We start from the raw sequence: 20755 nt of genomic DNA, 5'->3' as shown, positions 1-20755 counted from the left end.
TCCTCCTTACCTGACAGTATAGTGTGTACCCCCTCCTCCTTACCTGACAGTATAGTGTGTACCCCCCTCCTCCTTACCTGACAGTATAGTGTACCCCCTCCTCCTTACCTGACAGTATAGTGTGTGTCCTCCACAGTATAGAAGCCGCTGGCTGTCCCCCTCAATGTAGGAGATGTCATTTTCAAACACCTGGTGGGGCAGAAGAGTTGGCAAGGTTTTCTACAGGCCGTGTGTGTGTGTGTGTGTGTGTGTGTGTGTGTGGGGGACCTACAGCGCTGAACTCCTCGGACTCGTCTCCCATCTCCTCTCTGATGGTTCGACACTCCGCCCCCAGGTAGTTACGGAGGTTGACGGCGTGGATGGCAGACCCCGCCTTCTTATCCAGCGTAGCTTCCTGACCGATCCAGTAGAATATCTGCCAGTTCAGGGCTCCGTTGTCGTCCAGGAACGTCTGGGGGGTTAGAGGAGGGATAGGGGTAGGAGGGGTGGGGTAGGGGGTTCAGAGGAGGAGGAGGGGGTAGAGGATGGGTGCAGAGGAGGGGGGGGAGGAGGGGTGGGGGAGGGGGGGGGGGTTTGAGGAAGAGGGGGTAGAGGAGGGGTGCGGGGGTTCAGAGGAGGGGTAGAGGAGGCGTGGGGGGGGGGTTCAGAGGAGGGGTAGGGGGTTTGAGGAGGTGGGGGTTCAGAGGAGGGGTGGGGGTTCAGAGGAGGGGGAGTTACTAGGTTACTACATAACTACATAACAGTACAATATGAAATCATATGTTGTCTCATAGAAATGAGGCTTCACAGTGCTCTGTTCAGACTAACTGCTAGTCCCTACAGTAGACACTATTAAACCACTGTGTTCTGTACAGACTAACTGCTAGTCCCTACAGTAGACACTATTAAACCACTGTTCTGTTCAGACTAACTGCTAGTCCCTACAGTAGACACTATTAAACCACTGTGTGGTGTTCAGACTAACTGCTAGTCCCTACAGTAGACACTATTAAACCACTGTGTTCTGTACAGACTAACTGCAAGTCCCTACAGTAGACACTATTAAACCACTGTGTTCTGTACAGACTAACTGCTAGTCCCTACAGTAGACACTATTAAACCACTGTGTTCTGTTCAGACTAACTGCTAGTCCCTACAGTAGACACTATTAAACCACTGTGTTCTGTTCAGACTAACTGCTAGTCCCTACAGTAGACACTATTAAACCACTGTGTTCTGTTCAGACTAACTGCTAGTCCCTACAGTAGACACTATTAAACCACTGTGTTCTGTTCAGACTAACTGCTAGTCCCTACAGTAGACACTATTAAACCACTGTGTTCTGTTCAGACTAACTGCTAGTCCCTACAGTAGACACTATTAAACCACTGTGTTCTGTTCAGACTAACTGCTAGTCCCTACAGTAGACACTATTAAACCACTGTGTTCTGTACAGACTAACTGCTAGTCCCTACAGTAGACACTATTAAACCACTGTTCTGTACAGACTAACTGCTAGTCCCTACAGTAGACACTATTAAACCACTGTGTTCTGTTCAGACTAACTGCTAGCCCCTACAGTCGACACTATTAAACCACTGTGTTCTGTTCAGACTAACTGCTAGTCCCTACAGTAGACACTATTAAACCACTGTGTTCTGTTCAGACTAACTGCTAGTCCCTACAGTAGACACTATTAAACCACTGTGTTCTGTTCAGACTAACTGCTAGTCCCTACAGTAGACACTATTAAACCACTGTGTTCTGTACAGACTAACTGCTAGTCCCTACAGTAGACACTATTAAACCACTGTGTTCTGTTCAGACTAACTGCTAGTCCCTACAGTAGACACTATTAAACCACTGTGTTCTGTTCAGACTAACTGCTAGTCCCTACAGTAGACACTATTAAACCACTGTTCTGTTCAGACTAACTGCTAGTCCCTACAGTAGACACTATTAAACCACTGTGTTCTGTTCAGACTAACTGCTAGTCCCTACAGTAGACACTATTAAACCACTGTGTTCTGTTCAGACTAACTGCTAGTCCCTACAGTAGACACTATTAAACCACTGTGTGGTGTTCTGTTCAGACTAACTGCTAGTCCCTACAGTAGACACTATTAAACCACTGTGTTCTGTTCAGACTAACTGCTAGTCCCTACAGTAGACACTATTAAACCACTGTGTTCTGTACAGACTAACTGCTAGTCCCTACAGTAGACACTATTAAACCACTGTGTTCTGTACAGACTAACTGCTAGTCCCTACAGTAGACACTATTAAACCACTGTGTTCTGTTCAGACTAACTGCTAGTCCCTACAGTAGACACTATTAAACCACTGTGTTCTGTTCAGACTAACTGCTAGTCCCTACAGTAGACACTATTAAACCACTGTGTTCTGTACAGACTAACTGCTAGTCCCTACAGTAGACACTATTAAACCACTGTGTTCTGTTCAGACTAACTGCTAGTCCCTACAGTAGACACTATTAAACCACTGTGTTCTGTACAGACTAACTGCTAGTCCCTACAGTAGACACTATTAAACCACTGTGTTCTGTTCAGACTAACTGCTAGTCCCTACAGTAGACACTATTAAACCACTGTGTTCTGTTCAGACTAACTGCTAGTCCCTACAGTAGACACTATTAAACCACTGTGTTCTGTACAGACTAACTGCTAGTCCCTACAGTAGACACTATTAAACCACTGTGTTCTGTTCAGACTAACTGCTAGTCCCTACAGTAGACACTATTAAACCACTGTGTTCTGTTCAGACTAACTGCTAGTCCCTACAGTAGACACTATTAAACCACTGTGTTCTGTTCAGACTAACTGCTAGCCCCTACAGTAGACACTATTAAACCACTGTGTTCTGTTCAGACTAACTGCTAGTCCCTACAGTAGACACTATTAAACCACTGTGTTCTGTTCAGACTAACTGCTAGTCCCTACAGTAGACACTATTAAACCAGTCACTTTACAGGGCAAACCTCAACAGTACTGTGCTGCTAGCTAGCCTGACCAGTACAGATTCAACCAGGCCTGACCAGTACAGTTTGTGTGTTACCTTGAGGATGATGTAGCAGTGTGTGTGTGTGTGTGTGTGTTACCTTGAGGATGATGTAGCAGTGTGTGTGTGTGTTACCTTGAGGATGATGTAGCAGTGTGTGTGTGTGTGTGTGTGTGTGTGTGTGTTACCTTGAGGATGATGTAGCAGTGTGTGTGTGTGTGTGTGTGTGTGTGTGTTACCTTGAGGATGATGTAGCAGTGTGTGTGTGTGTGTGTGTGTGTGTGTGTTACCTTGAGGATGATGTAGCAGTGTGTGTGTGTGTGTGTGTGTGTGTTACCTTGAGGATGATGTAGCAGTGTGTGTGTGTGTGTGTGTGTGTGTTACCTTGAGGATGATGTAGCAGTGTGTGTGTGTGTGTGTGTTACCTTGAGGATGATGTAGCAGTGTGTGTGTGTGTGTGTGTGTGTGTGTGTGTGTGTTACCTTGAGGATGATGTAGCAGTGTGTGTGTGTGTGTGTTACCTTGAGGATGATGTAGCAGTGTGTGTGTGTGTGTGTGTGTTACCTTGAGGATGATGTAGCAGTGTGTGTGTGTGTTAACTTGAGGATGATGTAGCAGTGTGTGTGTGTGTTACCTTGAGGATGATGTAGCAGTGTGTGTGTGTGTTACCTTGAGGATGATGTAGCAGTGTGTGTGTGTGCTACCTTGAGGATGATGTAGCAGTGTGTGTGTGTGTGTTACCTTGAGGATGATGTAACAGTGTGTGTGTGTGTGTGTTACCTTGAGGATGATGTAACAGTGTGTGTGTGTGTGTGTGTGTGTGTGTTACCTTGAGGATGATGTAGCAGTCAGCCTCGTAGAACTTCCCCTGGAACGCCTCGTCTACCTGCATCGGAACAAAGTTCTCTATCTGCCACACAAACACACCAGGAACCTATACACACACACACACACACAGCAAAGTTAGAACAGTACAACTGCACACACACGCTCAAACACAAACCTCCTCCCCTATCAGATTAGAGCCATAATGGAGACATCTAACCCCCTATCAGATTAGAGCCATAATGGAGACATCTACACCCCCTATCAGATTAGAGCCATAATGGAGACATCTACCCCCCCACTATCAGATTAGAGCCATAATGGAGACATCTACCCCCACTATCAGATTAGAGCCATAATGGAGACATCTACCCCCCACTATCAGAAGAGAGCCATAATGGAGACATCTACCCCCCCCTATCAGATTAGAGCCATAATGGAGACATCTACCCCCTATCAGATTAGAGCCATAATGGAGACATCTACCCCCCACTATCAGATTAGAGCCATAATGGAGACATCTACCCCCCACTATCAGATTAGAGCCATAATGGAGACATCTACCCCCCACTATCAGATTAGAGCCATAATGGAGACATCTACCCCCCACTATCAGATTAGAGCCATAATGGAGACATCTACCCCCCACTATCAGATTAGAGCCATAATGGAGACATCTACCCCCACCCCCCACTATCAGATTAGAGCCATAATGGAGACATCTACCCCCCACTATCAGATTAGAGCCATAATGGAGACATCTACCCCCCACTATCAGATTAGAGCCATAATGGAGACATCTACCCCCCACTATCAGATTAGAGCCATAATGGAGACATCTACCCCCCCACTATCAGATTAGAGCCATAATGGAGACATCTACCCCCCACTATCAGATTAGAGCCATAATGGAGACATCTACCCCCCACTATCAGATTAGAGCCATAATGGAGACATCTACCCCCCCCACTATCAGATTAGAGCCATAATGGAGACATCTACCCCCCCCACTATCAGATTAGAGCCATAATGGAGACATCTACCCCCCACTATCAGATTAGAGCCATAATGGAGACATCTACCCCCTATCAGATTAGAGCCATAATGGAGACATCTACCCCCCTATCAGATTAGAGCCATAATGGAGACATCTACCCCCCTATCAGATTAGAGCCATAATGGAGACATCTACCCCCCTATCAGATTAGAGCCATAATGGAGACATCTACCCCCCTATCAGATTAGAGCCATAATGGAGACATCTACCCCCGCCCCCTATCAGATTAGAGCCATAATGGAGACATCTACCCCCCGCCCCTATCAGATTAGAGCCATAATGGAGACATCTACCCCCCTATCAGATTAGAGCCATAATGGAGACATCTACCCCCTATCAGATTAGAGCCATAATGGAGACATCTACCCCCCTATCAGATTAGAGCCATAATGGAGACATCTACCCCCTATCAGATTAGAGCCATAATGGAGACATCTACCCCCCTATCAGATTAGAGCCATAATGGAGACATCAGATTAGAGCCATAATGGAGACATCTACCCCACCCCCTATCAGATTAGAGCCATAATGGAGACATCTACCCCCCTATCAGATTAGAGCCATAATGGAGACATCTACCCCCTATCAGATTAGAGCCATAATGGAGACATCTACCCCCCTATCAGATTAGAGCCATAATGGAGACATCTACCCCCCTATCAGATTAGAGCCATAATGGAGACATCTACCCCCTATCAGATTAGAGCCATAATGGAGACATCTACCCCCTATCAGATTAGAGCCAAAATGGAGACATCTACCCCCTATCAGATTAGAGCCAAAATGGAGACATCTACCCCCTATCAGATTAGAGCCAAAATGGAGACATCTACCCCCTATCAGATTAGAGCCAAAATGGAGACATCTACCCCCTATCAGATTAGAGCCAAAATGGAGACATCTACCCCCTATCAGATTAGAGCCAAAATGGAGACATCTACCCCCCTATCAGATTAGAGCCAAAATGGAGACATCTACCCCCTATCAGATTAGAGCCATAATGGAGACATCTACCTCCCCCCACTATCAGATTAGAGCCATAATGGAGACATCTACCCCCCCCACTATCAGATTAGAGCCATAATGGAGACATCTACCCCCCACTATCAGATTAGAGCCATAATGGAGACATCTACCCCCCACTATCAGATTAGAGCCATAATGGAGACATCTACCCCCCACTATCAGATTAGAGCCATAATGGAGACATCTACCCCCCCCACTATCAGATTAGAGCCATAATGGAGACATCTACCCCCCACTATCAGATTAGAGCCATAATGGAGACATCTACCCCCCCCACTATCAGATTAGAGCCATAATGGAGACATCTACCCCCCTATCAGATTAGAGCCATAATGGAGACATCTACCCCCCTATCAGATTAGAGCCATAATGGAGACATCTACCCCCTATCAGATTAGAGCCATAATGGAGACATCTACCCCCCTATCAGATTAGAGCCATAATGGAGACATCTACCCCCTATCAGATTAGAGCCATAATGGAGACATCTACCCCCCTATCAGATTAGAGCCATAATGGAGACATCTACCCCCCTATCAGATTAGAGCCATAATGGAGACATCTACCCCCTATCAGATTAGAGCCATAATGGAGACATCTACCCCCCTATCAGATTAGAGCCATAATGGAGACATCAGATTAGAGCCATAATGGAGACATCTACCCCCTATCAGATTAGAGCCAAAATGGAGACATCTACCCCCTATCAGATTAGAGCCAAAATGGAGACATCTACCCCCTATCAGATTAGAGCCAAAATGGAGACATCTACCCCCTATCAGATTAGAGCCAAAATGGAGACATCTACCCCCTATCAGATTAGAGCCAAAATGGAGACATCTACCCCCTATCAGATTAGAGCCAAAATGGAGACATCTACCCCCTATCAGATTAGAGCCATAATGGAGACATCTACCCCCCACTATCAGATTAGAGCCATAATGGAGACATCTACCCCCCACTATCAGATTAGAGCCATAATGGAGACATCTACCCCCCCATCAGATTAGAGCCATAATGGAGACATCTACCCCCTATCAGATTAGAGCCATAATGGAGACATCTACCCCCTATCAGATTAGAGCCATAATGGAGACATCAGATTAGAGCCATAATGGAGACATCTACCCCCTATCAGATTAGAGCCATAATGGAGACATCAGATTAGAGCCATAATGGAGACATCTCCCCCCACTATCAGATTAGAGCCATAATGGAGACATCTACCCCCTATCAGATTAGAGCCATAATGGAGACATCTACCCCCCATCAGATTAGAGCCATAATGGAGACATCTACCCCCCCATCAGATTAGAGCCATAATGGAGACATCTACCCCCCACTATCAGATTAGAGCCATAATGGAGACATCTACCCCCCACTATCAGATTAGAGCCATAATGGAGACATCTACCCCCCACTATCAGATTAGAGCCATAATGGAGACATCTACCCCCCACTATCAGATTAGAGCCATAATGGAGACATCTACCCCCCCCCACTATCAGATTAGAGCCATAATGGAGACATCTACCCCCCTATCAGATTAGAGCCATAATGGAGACATCTACCCCCTATCAGATTAGAGCCATAATGGCGACGACGGCCTACCGGGGAACAGGAGGTTAACTGCCTTGTTCAGGGGCAGGACGACGGCCTACCGGGGAACAGGAGGTTAACTGCCTTGTTCAGGGGCAGGACGACGGCCTACCGGGGAACAGGAGGTTAACTGCCTTTTTCAGGGGCAGGACGACGGCCTACCGGGGAACAGGAGGTTAACTGCCTTGTTCAGGGGCAGGACGACGGCCTACCGGGGAACAGGAGGTTAACTGCCTTGTTCAGGGGCAGAACGACGGTCTACCGGGGAACAGGAGGTTAACTGCCTTGTTCAGGGGCAGGACGACGGCCTACCGGGGAACAGGAGGTTAACTGCCTTGTTCAGGGGCAGGACGACGGCCTACCGGGGAACAGGAGGTTAACTGCCTTGTTCAGGGGCAGGACGACGGCCTACCGGGGAACAGGAGGTTAACTGCCTTGTTCAGGGGCAGGACGACGGCCTACCGGGGAACAGGAGGTTAACTGCCTTGTTCAGGGGCAGGACGACGGCCTACCGGGGAACAGGAGGTTAACTGCCTTGTTCAGGGGCAGGACGACGGCCTACCGGGGAACAGGAGGTTAACTGCCTTGTTCAGGGGCAGGACGACGGCCTACCGGGGAACAGTGGGTTAACTGCCTTGTTCAGGGGCAGGACGACGGCCTACCGGGGAACAGGAGGTTAACTGCCTTGTTCAGGGGCAGGACGACGGCCTACCGGGGAACAGGAGGATAACTGCCTTGTTCAGGGGCAGGACGACGGCCTACCGGGGAACAGGAGGTTAACTGCCTTGTTCAGGGGCAGGACGACGGCCTACCGGGGAACAGTGGGTTAACTGCCTTGTTCAGGGGCAGGACGACGGCCTACCGGGGAACAGTGGGTTAACTGCCTTGTTCAGGGGCAGCACGACGGCCTACCGGGGAACAGGAGGTTAACTGCCTTGTTCAGGGGCAGGACGACGGCCTACCGGGAACAGGAGGTTAACTGCCTTGTTCAGGGGCAGGACGACGGCCTACCGGGGAACAGGAGGTTAACTGCCTTGTTCAGGGGCAGAACGACGGTCTACCGGGGAACAGGAGGTTAACTGCCTTGTTCAGGGGCAGGACGACGGCCTACCGGGAACAGGAGGTTAACTGCCTTGTTCAGGGGCAGGACGACGGCCTACCGGGGAACAGGAGGTTAACTGCCTTGTTCAGGGGCAGGACGACGGACTAGCCCGGCTAAAACCTGAACGCCGCTGGGCCTACCTGTCCTACGTCCTCCATGAAGAACTCAGAGTAGTCCAGCTGTGGTTTCTCCAGACTCTTGTCCCAACGACGCGTGTGTCCCAATGACGCATTCAGTTCCCCATACTTCTGATCGCCGTTCTCCTACACACACACACACACACACACACACACACACACACACACACACACACACACACACCACCACACACACAGTAAGGGCTGGGTTTCATTTGGAGCATGTCATTGGCACATTCCCAACAGAGGATGCTGGTGGGTGTAAATCTAGGAGGACTAGCTCCTTTCAATCTAGGAATACCTCTCTCCCTCATCCACCCCTCCCTCACTCTCCTCCATCCATCCACCCCTCCCTCTCTCTCTCCTCAATCTACCCCTCCCTCTCTTCCAAACCCCCATCCCCCCTCTACTCCATCCACCCCCTCTCTTCTCCATCCAACCCCACCACCCCTCCCTACCTCAAAACTCTTATTCTTCTCTTGTGTGACATCACTCATCCCCTTGAGGACCTGTTTAGCCTGGTCGTCTTGACTACTGTCCTTCCTCCTCCTCAGCCTCATCTTCCTCGCCAGGGGGTCCCGTGGGCTGGCCCCTACACACACAAACACACACAAAATGTATTGAGCGTATCTAAAGCAAGTCAGTGCATTTCTCTGTCTGGTCCACAGACAGGTCTGGATGGACAGAGTATCAGTGTGTAGCAGTGGGGGGGGAAATTTCACCTCCCCCAAACCCAGACCCACCTCCCTAGACCCACCTCCCCTAGACCCACCTCACCCAGACCCATCTCCCCTAAACCCAGACCCACCTCACCCAGACCCACCTCCCCTAAACCCAGACCCACCTCCCCTAAACCCAGACCCACCTCCCCTAAACCCAGACCCACCTCCCCTAAACCCAGACCCACCTCACCCAGACCCACCTCCCCCAGACCCACCTCACCCAGACCCATCTCCCCTAAACCCAGACCCACCTCACCCAGACCCACCTCCCCTAAACCCAGACCCACCTCCCCTAAACCCAGACCCACCTCCCCTAAACCCAGACCCACCTCCCCTAAACCCAGACCCACCTCACCCAGACCCACCTCCCCTAGACCCACCTCACCCAGACCAATCTCCCCTAAACCCAGACCCACCTCACCCAGACCCACCTCCCCTAAACCCAGACCCACCTCCCTAAACCCAGACCCACCTCCCCTAAACCCAGACCCACCTCACCCAGACCCACCCCCTAGACCCACCTCCCCTAGACCCACCTCACCCTATACCCAGACCCATCTCCCCTAGACCCAGACCCACCTCCCCAAACCCAGACCCACCTCCCCTAAACCCACCTCCCTAGACCCACCTCCCCTAGACCCACCTCCCCTAGACCCAGACCCACTTCCCCTAGACCCACCTCCCCTAGACCCACCTCCCCTAGACCCAGACCCACCTCCCCTAGACCCAGACCCACCTTCCCTAGACCCAGACCCACCTCCCCTAGACCCAGACCCACCTTCCCTAGACCCAGACCCACCTTCCCTAGACCCAGACCCACCTCCCCTAGACCCACCTCCCTAGACCCACCTCCCCCAGACCCACTTCCCTAAACCCAGACCCACTTCCCCTAAACCCAGACCCACCTCCCCTAAACCCAGACCCACCTCCCCTAAACCCAGACCCACCTCCCCTAAACCCAGACCCACCTCCCCCGGGCCCAGACCCACCTCCCCAGGACCAGTACCCACCTCCCCAGGACCCACCTCCCCAGGACCCAGACCCACCTCCCCAGGACCCAGACCCACCTCCCCAGACCCATCTCCTCTAAACCCAGACCCATCTCCTCTAAACCCAGACCCATCTCCCCTAAACCCAGACCCATCTCCCCTAAACCCAGACCCATCTCCCCTAAACCCAGACCCATCTCCCCTAAACCCAGACCCATCTCCCCTAAACCCAGACCCATCTCCCCTAAACCCAGACCCATCTCCCCTAAACCCAGACCCATCTCCCCTAAACCTACCTCCCCGGACCCACCTCCCCTAGACCCAGACCCACCTCCCCTAGACCCAGACCCACCTCCCCTAGACCCAGACCCACCTTCCCTAGACCCAGACCCACCTTCCCTAGACCCAGACCCACCTCCCCTAGACCCAGACCCACCTTCCCTAGACCCAGACCCACCTTCCCTAGACCCAGACCCACCTCCCCTAGACCCAGACCCACCTTCCCTAGACCCAGACCCACCTCCCCTAGACCCACCTCCCCTAGACCCACCTCCCCTAGACCCACCTCCCCCAGACCCACCTCCCCTAAACCCAGACCCACCTCCCCTAAACCCACCTCCCCCAGACCCACCTCCCCCAGACCCACCTCCCCTAAACCCAGACCCACCTCCCCCGGGCCCAGACCCACCTCCCCCGGGCCCAGACCCACCTCCCCCGGGCCCAGACCCACCTCCCCAGGACCCAGACCCACCTCCCCAGGACCCAGACCCACCTCCCCAGGACCCAGACCCACCTCCCCAGGACCCAGGACCCAGACCCACCTCCCCAGGACCCAGACCCACCTCCCCAGGACCCAGACCCACCTCCCCAGGACCCAGACCCACCTCCCCAGGACCCAGACCCACCTCCCCTGCAGCAGATATTACAGCAGGGGATGCTCCAGCCAGTCTCAGTTGGTTCTGAAGAGAGAAGTCGATGTTGTACCACTCTGCTGTCCTGTCCACCGGCTTGGGAGGCATCACCAGGTTGGGGTTCTCACGTACATCTAGAACCTAGAACACACACAGAGGAGAGACCACTTACAACCTAGAACATCTAGAACATCTAAAACCTAGAACAGAACATCTAGAACATTTTGAACCTAGAACACAGGGTAGAATGTCTAGAACCTAGAACACAGGGCAAAACACCTAGAACAGTTAGAACCTAGAACACAGGGTAAAACATCTATAACCTAGAACACAGGGCAGAACATCTAGAATCTAGAACAGAGGACAGTGTGTACCTCTAGGTCGACGAGGAAGTGGATGGCTTCAGGAAGAGTCACCAGACGATTCTTATTCAGAACCAACTTCTTCAGCTTCCCACACCTACACAACAACAACAAGTTGATCCACTACACAGCAGGTACTGTCCAAAACATCAAAACATGTCACAAAATGGCATCATGAAATACCGGCTGGGAAGCATGCGGACGCCTTAAGTGTGTGTCTACCGACAGAGTCCCTTGGGTATGACGTGAGGTACCCACCTACAGAGTCCTCGGGTATGACGTGAGGTACCCACCTACAGAGTCCCTCGGGTATGACGTGAGGTACCCACCTACAGAGTCCCTCGGGTATGACGTGAGGTACCCACCTACAGAGTCCCTCGGGTATGACGTGAGGTACCCACCTACAGAGTCCCTCGGGTATGACGTGAGGTACCCACCTACAGAGTCCCTCGGGTATGACGTGAGGTACCCACCTACAGAGTCCCTCGGGTATTAGTTCCAGGTTGTTGTTAGCAGCCATGAACTCCTGCAGACTGGATAACTTCCCCACGCCAGACGGAACTCCATCAAAGTCCAGCTTGTTACTGTTCACATAAAGCTTCTTCAACCTCCCCAGCTTACAGATAGCAGACTGGAGAGAGACAGAGACAGGGGGTGAGACAAAGGGCGCAGTTTAAGTCCAAACCTGTGACGTCTACGTCAACAAACGAGCAGTGTTGTTGGACCCATCTGCAGCCCCTGAACTCACCCTCAAAGATGAGGTCAGAATGCTGCTCTACCCAGATGAGCTACTGTCACCAACAGATCCAGGTCTACCCAGATGAGCTACTGTCCCCAACAGATCCAGGTCTACCCAGATGACCTACTGTCCCCAACAGATCCAGGTCTACCCAGATGAGCTACTGTCCCCAACAGATCAGATGAGCTACTGTCCCCAACAGATCCAGGTCTACCCAGATGAGCTACTGTCCCCAACAGATCAGATGACCTACTGTCACCAACCGATCAGATGACCTACTGTCACCAACAGATCCGATGAGCTACTGTCACCAACATATCCAGGTCTACCCAGATGAGCTACTATCACCAACAGATCCAGGTCTACCCAGATGAGCTACTGTCCCCAACAGATCCAGGTCTACCCAGATGAGCTACTGTCCCCAACAGATTCAGGTCTACCCAGATGAGCTACTGTCCCCAACAGATCCAGGTCTATCCAGATGTCTTACTGTCACCAACAGATCAGATGACCTACTGTCACCAACAGATCAGATGACCTACTGTCACCAACAGATCCAGGTCTACCCAGATGAGCTACTGTCCCCAACAGATCCAGGTCTACCCAGATGAGCTACTATCACCAACATATCCAGGTCTATCCAGATGAGCTACTATCACCAACAGATCCAGGTCTACCCAGATGAGCTACTGTCCCCAACAGATCCAGGTCTACCCAGATGAGCTACTGTCCACAACAGATCCAGGTCTACCCAGATGAGCTACTATCACCAACAGATCCAGGTCTACCCAGATGAGCTACTGTCCCCAACAGATCCAGGTCTACCCAGATGAGCTACTGTCCACAACAGATCCAGGTCTACCCAGATGAGCTACTATCACCAACAGATCCAGGTCTACCCAGATGAGCTACTGTCCCCAACAGATCCAGGTCTACCCAGATGAGCTACTGTCCCCAACAGATCCAGGTCTACCCAGATGAGCTACTGTCCCCAACAGATCCAGGTCTATCCAGATGTCTTACTGTCACCAACAGATCAGATGACCTACTGTCACCAACATATCAAGGTCTACCCAGATGACCTACTGTCCCAAACAGATCAGATAACCTACTGTCACCAACAGATCAGATGACCTACTGTCCAACAGATCAAGGTCTACCCAGATGACCTACTGTCCAACATATCAAGGTCTACCCAGATGACCTACTGTCACCAACAGATCAGATGACCTACTGTCCCCAACAGATCAGATGACCTACTGTCCCCAACAGATCAAGGTCTACATGTCCAACTACCTGGGACAGGAAATACCATGGTTGAACATGTCCAATGGTCCAACTACCTGGGACAGGAAATACCATGGTTAATCATGTCCAACTACCTGGGACAGGACATACCATGGTTGAACATGTCCAACTACCTGGGACAGGAAATACCATGGTTGAACATGTCCAACTACCTGGGACAGGAAATACCATGGTTAATCATGTCCAACTACCTGGAACAGGAAATACCATGGTTGATCATGTCCAATGGTCCAACTACCTGGGACAGGAAATACCATGGTTGAACCTGCCCAGCTACCTGGGACAGGAAATACCATGGTTAATCATGTCCAACTACCTGGAACAGGAAATACCATGGTTGAACCTGCCCAGCTACCTGGGACAGGAAATACCATGGTTAATCATGTCCAACTACCTGGAACAGGAAATACCATGGTTGAACCTGCCCAGCTACCTGGGACAGGAAATACCATGGTTGTCCTGGGACTAACAACCAGTACCTCTAAAATTGATTAAAATGCCCCCCTAATCAATCTACCCCACAATGACAAAGCAAAAAAAACAGGTGTCGAAATTGAGGTGGAAACTGATCTGCACTTCCTAACCTCCTGCCAAATATATGACCATATTAGAGACACGATTACACAGACACACAAAGAATTAGAAAACAAATCCAACATTGATAAACTCCCATATCTGTGAGGTGAAATACCACAAATGTGCCGTCACAGCAGCACGATGTGTGGCCCGTTGCCATGAGAACAGGGAAACCAGTGGAGAACAAACATTGCAAATACACCCCATAATTATCTGTTTATTTATCTTCCCCCACTATTCATACTACAACTATTTTCACATTGCTAAAACACTGTACAAAGCTGATTATATAAACCTTGAAATGTCTATCTTATGGAAAACCTGTTCTGAGTGTTATGTTTATATAGCTGGACGTGCACCAGTGGGTTATAACATGTTATAAAGGGTCGTACCATAGCTAAGTACAAGGGGTTATAATGTGTATTAGGGTGTTATAATGTCAGAGCGAGACAGAGACAGAGAGAGAGACAGACACAGACAGACAGAGACACAGACAGACAGAGACAGAGACAGAGAGAGAGAGAGAGACAGACACAGGCAGACAGACAGACAGACACAGACAGAGAGACGAGAGAGAGAGACAGACAGAGAGACAGACACAGACAGACAGAGAGACGAGAGAGAGAGAGACAGACAGAGAGACAGACACAGACAGACAGACAGACAGACAGACAGACAGACAGACAGACAGACAGACAGACAGACAGACAGACAGAGACACAGACAGACAGACAGACAGAGAGACAGACACAGACACAGACAGACAGAGAGACAGACACAGACAGACAGAGACACAGACAGACAGACAGACAGAGACAGAGAGACAGACAGAGACACAGACAGAGACAGAGAGACAGACAGACAGAGACACAGACAGAGACAGACAGAGACAGACAGAGACAGACAGAGACACAGACAGACAGACAGACAGACAGACAGACAGAGAGAGAGACAGAGAGAGAGACAGACAGAGACAGACAGAGACAGACAGAGACAGACAGAGACAGACAGAGACACAGACAGACAGACAGACAGACAGACAGATGAGAGAGAGACATGTTCTTACAGGCAGTGATGTGAGTTGGTTCCTGCTGAGGTTGAGTGTCTCTAGCTGAGTCCATTGGTCGATGCAGAGGGAGAGCTCTGAGATCTGATTCGAGGAGAGGTTGAGACGCTTCAGACTGCTCAGCGTATAGAGACACTCAGGAACCCGACTCAGGTCGTTGAAGGACAGGTCCACGTCTAAGGAGAGACCACATAAAGGACATTCATTTCCTGACTTTAGTCTTGGCTTGAGTGTGTGTATGTGTGTTACCTGCCAGGTGTGTGTGTGTGTGTGTGTGTGTGTTACCTGCCAGGTGTGTGTGTTACCTGCCAGATGTGTGTGTGCGTGTGTGTTACCTGCCAGGTGTACCAGTCCCTCCAGACTGGTAGGCATGTTGCTCTGGGTTCTCTGGGTGCTCCTCAGGTGGAGAGTCTGGAGGGCCACCATGGCTGGCAGCTGGCTGCTCACACACAGGAGGACTTAGAAAGCTTCGTACCATAGCTGGGCGTGCATCAGGGGGTTATAATGTGTATTAAGGTGTTATAAACCTTCATATTATAGCTGGGCGTGCATCAGGGGGTTATAATGTGTATTAAGGTGTTATAAACCTTCATATTATAGCTGGGCGTGCATCAGGGGTTATAATGTGTATTAAGGTGTTATAAACCTTCATATTATAGCTGGGCGTGCATCAGGGGTTATAATGTGTATTAAGGTGTTATAAACCTTCATATTATAGCTGGGAGTGCATCAGGGGTTATAATGTGTATTAAGGTGTTATAAACCTTCATATTATAGCTGGGCGTGCATCAGGGGGTTATAATGTGTATTAAGGTGTTATAAACCTTCATATTATAGCTGGGCGTGCATCAGGGGTTATAATGTGTATTAAGGTGTTATAAACCTTCATATTATAGCTGGGCGTGCATCAGGGGGTTATAATGTGTATTAAGGTGTTATAAACCTTCATATTATAGCTGGGAGTGCATCAGGGGGTTATAATGTGTATTAAGGTGTTATAAACCTTCATATTATAGCTGGGCGTGCATCAGGGGGTTATAAACCTTGATATTATAGCTGGGCATGCATCAGGGGTTATAATGTGTATTAAGGTGTTATAAACCTTCATATTATAGCTGGGAGTGCATCAGGGGGTTATAATGTGTATTAAGGTGTTATAAACCTTCATATTATAGCTGGGAGTGCATCAGGGGTTATAATGTGTATTAAGGTGTTATAAACCTTCATATTATAGCTGGGAGTGCATCAGGGGTTATAATGTGTATTAAGGTGTTATAAACCTTCATATTATAGCTGGGCATGCATCAGGGGGTTATAATGTGTATTTAGGTGTTATAAACCATATAGCTGGGTGTGCATCAGGGGTTATAGTGTATTAAGGTGTTATAAACCATATAGCTGGGCATGCATCAGGGGGTTATAGTGTATTTAGGTGTTATAAACCATATAGCTGGGCGTGCATCAGGGGGTTATAAACCTTCATATTATAGCTGGGCGTGCATCAGGTGGTTATAATGTGTATTAAGGTGTCATAAACCATATAGCTGGGCGTGCATCAGGGGGTTATAAACCTTCATATTATAGCTGGGCGTGCATCAGGGGTTACAGTGTATTTAGGTGTTATAAACCTTCATATTATAGCTGGGCATGCATCAGGGGTTATAATGTGTATTAAGGTGTTATAAACCATATAGCTGGGCGTGCATCAGGGGTTATAATGTGTATTAAGGTGTTATAAACCTTCATATTATAGCTGGGCGTGCATCAGGGGTTATAAACCTTCATATTATAGCTGGGCGTACATCAGGGGTTATAAACCTTCATATTATAGCTGGGTGTACATCAGGGGTTATAAACCTTCATATTATAGCTGGGCGTGCATCAGGGGTTATAAACCTTCTGTAATAATACACAATAATGTGTATTTAGGTGTTATAAACCATATAGCTGGGCGTGCCTCAGGGGATTATAACATGTTATAGTCTCGTACCATAGCTAAGTGCAACTCAAGGGGTTATAATGTGTGGTACCGTAGCTGGGCGTGCATTCTTCAGATGGTTATAATGTGTTATAATGTGTGGTACCGTAGCTGGACGTGCATTCTTCAGATGGTTATAATGTGTTATAATGTGTGGTACCGTAGCTGGGCGTGCATCAGGGGATTGTTGTTCAGGATGAGGGTCTGCAGGTGGACGAGGCGTCTCATCTGAGGGGGAGGCTGTCCAGCTTGTTGTCACTCAGGTCCAGGTACAGCAGGTCAGTCAGGTTGATGAACAACTGGTTAGGGATGGCATCGATGCTGGGAGGAGGAGGAGGAGGGTCGGTATTAGGTTATAAGGCAGGATGATAAACAACTGGATAGGGATGGCATCGATGCTGGGAGGAGGAGGAGGAGGGTTGGTATTAGGTTATAAGGCAGGTTAATGAACAACTGGTTAGGGATGGCATCGATGCTGGGAGGAGGAGGGTCGGTATTAGGTTATAAGGCAGGTTGATAAACAACTGGTTAGGGATGGCATCGATGCTGGGAGGTGGAGGAGGGTCGGTATTAGGTTATAAGGCAGGTTGATAAACAACTGGTTAGGGATGGCATCGATGCTGGGAGGAGGAGGAGGGTCGGTATTAGGTTATAAGGCAGGTTGATAAACAACTGGTTAGGGATGGCATTGATGCTGGGAGGAGGAGAATAATCTACGATACAGTGCCTTCGGAAAGTATTCAGACCCCTTGACTTTTTCACGTTACAGCCTTATTTTCAAATGAATTCAATTGTTTTTTCCACCTAATCGATCTACACACAATACCCCATAATGACAAAAGCAAAAACTGGTTTTTATTAATGTTTGCTAATATTTACAAATAAAACACTGAAATATCACATATACATAGGTATTCTGACCCTTTACTCAGTACTTTGTTGAAGAACCTTTGGCAGGGATTAAAGCCTAGAGTCTTCTTGGGTATGGCACTACAAGCTTGGTACACCTGTATTTGGAGTCTCTCCCATTCTTCTCTGCAGATCCTCTCAAGCTCTGTCAGGTTGGATGGGGAGCGTCGCTGCACAGATATTTTCAGGTCTCTCCAGAGATGTTCCATCGGATTGAAATTTGGGCTCTGCTTGGGGCCACATGGACATTCAGAGACTTGTCCCGAAGCCACATCTGTGTTGTGTTGGCTGTGTGCTTAGGGTCATTATCCTGTTGGAAGGTGAACCTTCGACCCCAGTCTGAGGTCTGGAGCAGGTTTACATCAAGATCTCTTTGTACTTTTCTCCATTTATCTTTCCCTCGACCCTGACTAGTCTCCCAGTCCCTGCTGCTGAAAAACATCCTAACAGCATGATGCTGCCACCACCATGCTTCACCATAGGGATGCTGCCACCCTGCTTCACCGTAGGGATGCTGCCACCACCATGCTTCACAGTAAGGATGGTGCCAGGTTTCCTCCAGACGTGACACTTGACATTCAGGCCAAAGAGAATCCAGTTGTAGAAACATCAAGGATGATCAACAGAAACAGGAAGCAGTTCAGCTTCATTTCCCATCTCATAGCAAAGAGTCTGAATACTTATGTAAAGAAGGTATTTCAGTTCTTTATTTTTAATACATTGCAAACAGTTCTAAAAACCTGTATTCACTTTGTCCTTATAGGGTATTGCCATGTCCTTATAGGGTATTGCCATGTCCTTATAGGGTATTGCCATGTCCTTATAGGGTATTGCCATGTCCTTATAGGGTATTGCCATGTCCTTATAGGGTATTGCCATGTCCTTATAGGGTATTGCCATGTCCTTATAGGGTATTGCCATGTCCTTATAGGGTATTGCCATGTCCTTATAGGGTATTGCCATGTCCTTATAGGGTATTGCCATGTCCTTATAGGGTATTGCCATGTCCTTATAGGGTATTGCCATGTCCTTATAGGGTATTGCCATGTCCTTATAGGGTATTGCCATGTCCTTATAGGGTATTGCCATGTCCTTATAGGGTATTGTGATGTCCTTATAGGGTATTGCCATGTCCTTATAGGGCATTGTGATGTCCTTATAGGGCATTGTGATGTCCTTATAGGGCATTGTGATGTCCTTATAGGGCATTGTGATGTCCTTATAGGGCATTGTGTGTAAGAGACAAAATAATATTTAATCAATTTTAAAATAAGGCTGTAACGTAACGAAATGCGGAAAAAGTCAAGGGGTCTGAATACTTTCAGAAGGCACTGTATGTATGATATATTTATATCCTGTTATAGCTTAAGTTATAAGGCCCGTTAGTGACCTGTTATAACATAGAGATTCTACCTGTTGTGGCTGAGGTTGTTAGAGGTTATAAGGCCTGTTAGTCACCTGTTATAACATATAAGAGATTCTACCTGTTGTGGCTGAGGTTATTAGAGGTTATAAGGCCTGTTAGTCACCTGTTATAACATAGAGATTCTACCTGTTGTGGCTGAGGTTATTAGAGGTTATAAGAGGTTCTACCTGTTGTGGCTGAGGTTGTTAGTAGAGGTTATAAGGCATGTATGCCACCTGTTAGAGGTTCTACCTGTTGTGGCTGAGGTTGTTGTTAGAGGTTAGAGGTTCTACCTGTTGTGGCTGAGGTTGTTATTAGAGGTTGTAAGGCATGTATGCCACCTGTTAGAGGTTATACAGGTTGTGGCTGAGGTTATAAGGCCTGTTAGTCACCTATTATAACATATTATAAGAGGTTCTGCCTGTTGTAGCTGAGGTTATTAGAGGTTATAAGGGGTTCTACCTGTTGTGGCTGAGGTTGAGCACCAGCATGTTCTTGGAGTTCTCCAGGTCTCGGGGATCTCAGTCAGCTGGTTGAAGCTCAGGTCCTGAAGAACACAGAATAACATAGAACATCAGTAGAACGCAGAACATCAGTAGAATAACATACAAAACAGATCATGAACAGACTGTTCTATGATTAATGGGCAATTACCACCTGGAGAGAGATGGAGACAGAAGGATATCTGGAAAGAAAGAAAGAGAGATGGAGAGAGAAGGATATCTCGAAAGAGACACAGACAGATCTCCTCACCAGGACTGAGGTCATCCAGACAGACAGACAGACAGACAGACAGACAGACAGACAGACAGACAGATCTCCTCACCAGGACTGAGAGGTCGTCCAGCTGAAAGATGTCATCAGGAACTCCAGAGTTCTTCAGGTTGTTGGCCCGGGCAACCACCGCCTTAAAAACATGAAACAAAGTTGACCTTTCCACACCTGAACCCATCTCAGAAAGTGTGTGTGTGTGTGTGTGTGTTACCCTGAGGTTCGGCAGGCTGGACAGCTCTCCATGTAGAGTACAGGCTGTTGTGACTCACAGAG

General features: G+C 48.7%; 1 pseudogene; it reads right to left on the bottom strand.

Annotated features, from left to right (window-relative positions):
• The window catches only part of LOC121843275, a 37298-nt pseudogene that overhangs the window by 6461 nt on the left and 10082 nt on the right, over positions 1-20755 (bottom strand).

The sequence above is a fragment of the Oncorhynchus tshawytscha genome, unplaced genomic scaffold (genome assembly GCF_018296145.1).
Source record: "Oncorhynchus tshawytscha isolate Ot180627B unplaced genomic scaffold, Otsh_v2.0 Un_contig_17457_pilon_pilon, whole genome shotgun sequence".
Classification (NCBI taxonomy): Eukaryota; Metazoa; Chordata; class Actinopteri; order Salmoniformes; family Salmonidae; genus Oncorhynchus; species Oncorhynchus tshawytscha.
Note: the sequence above shows the minus strand (reverse complement) of the source record. Positions and strands in the feature narration are given on the sequence as shown.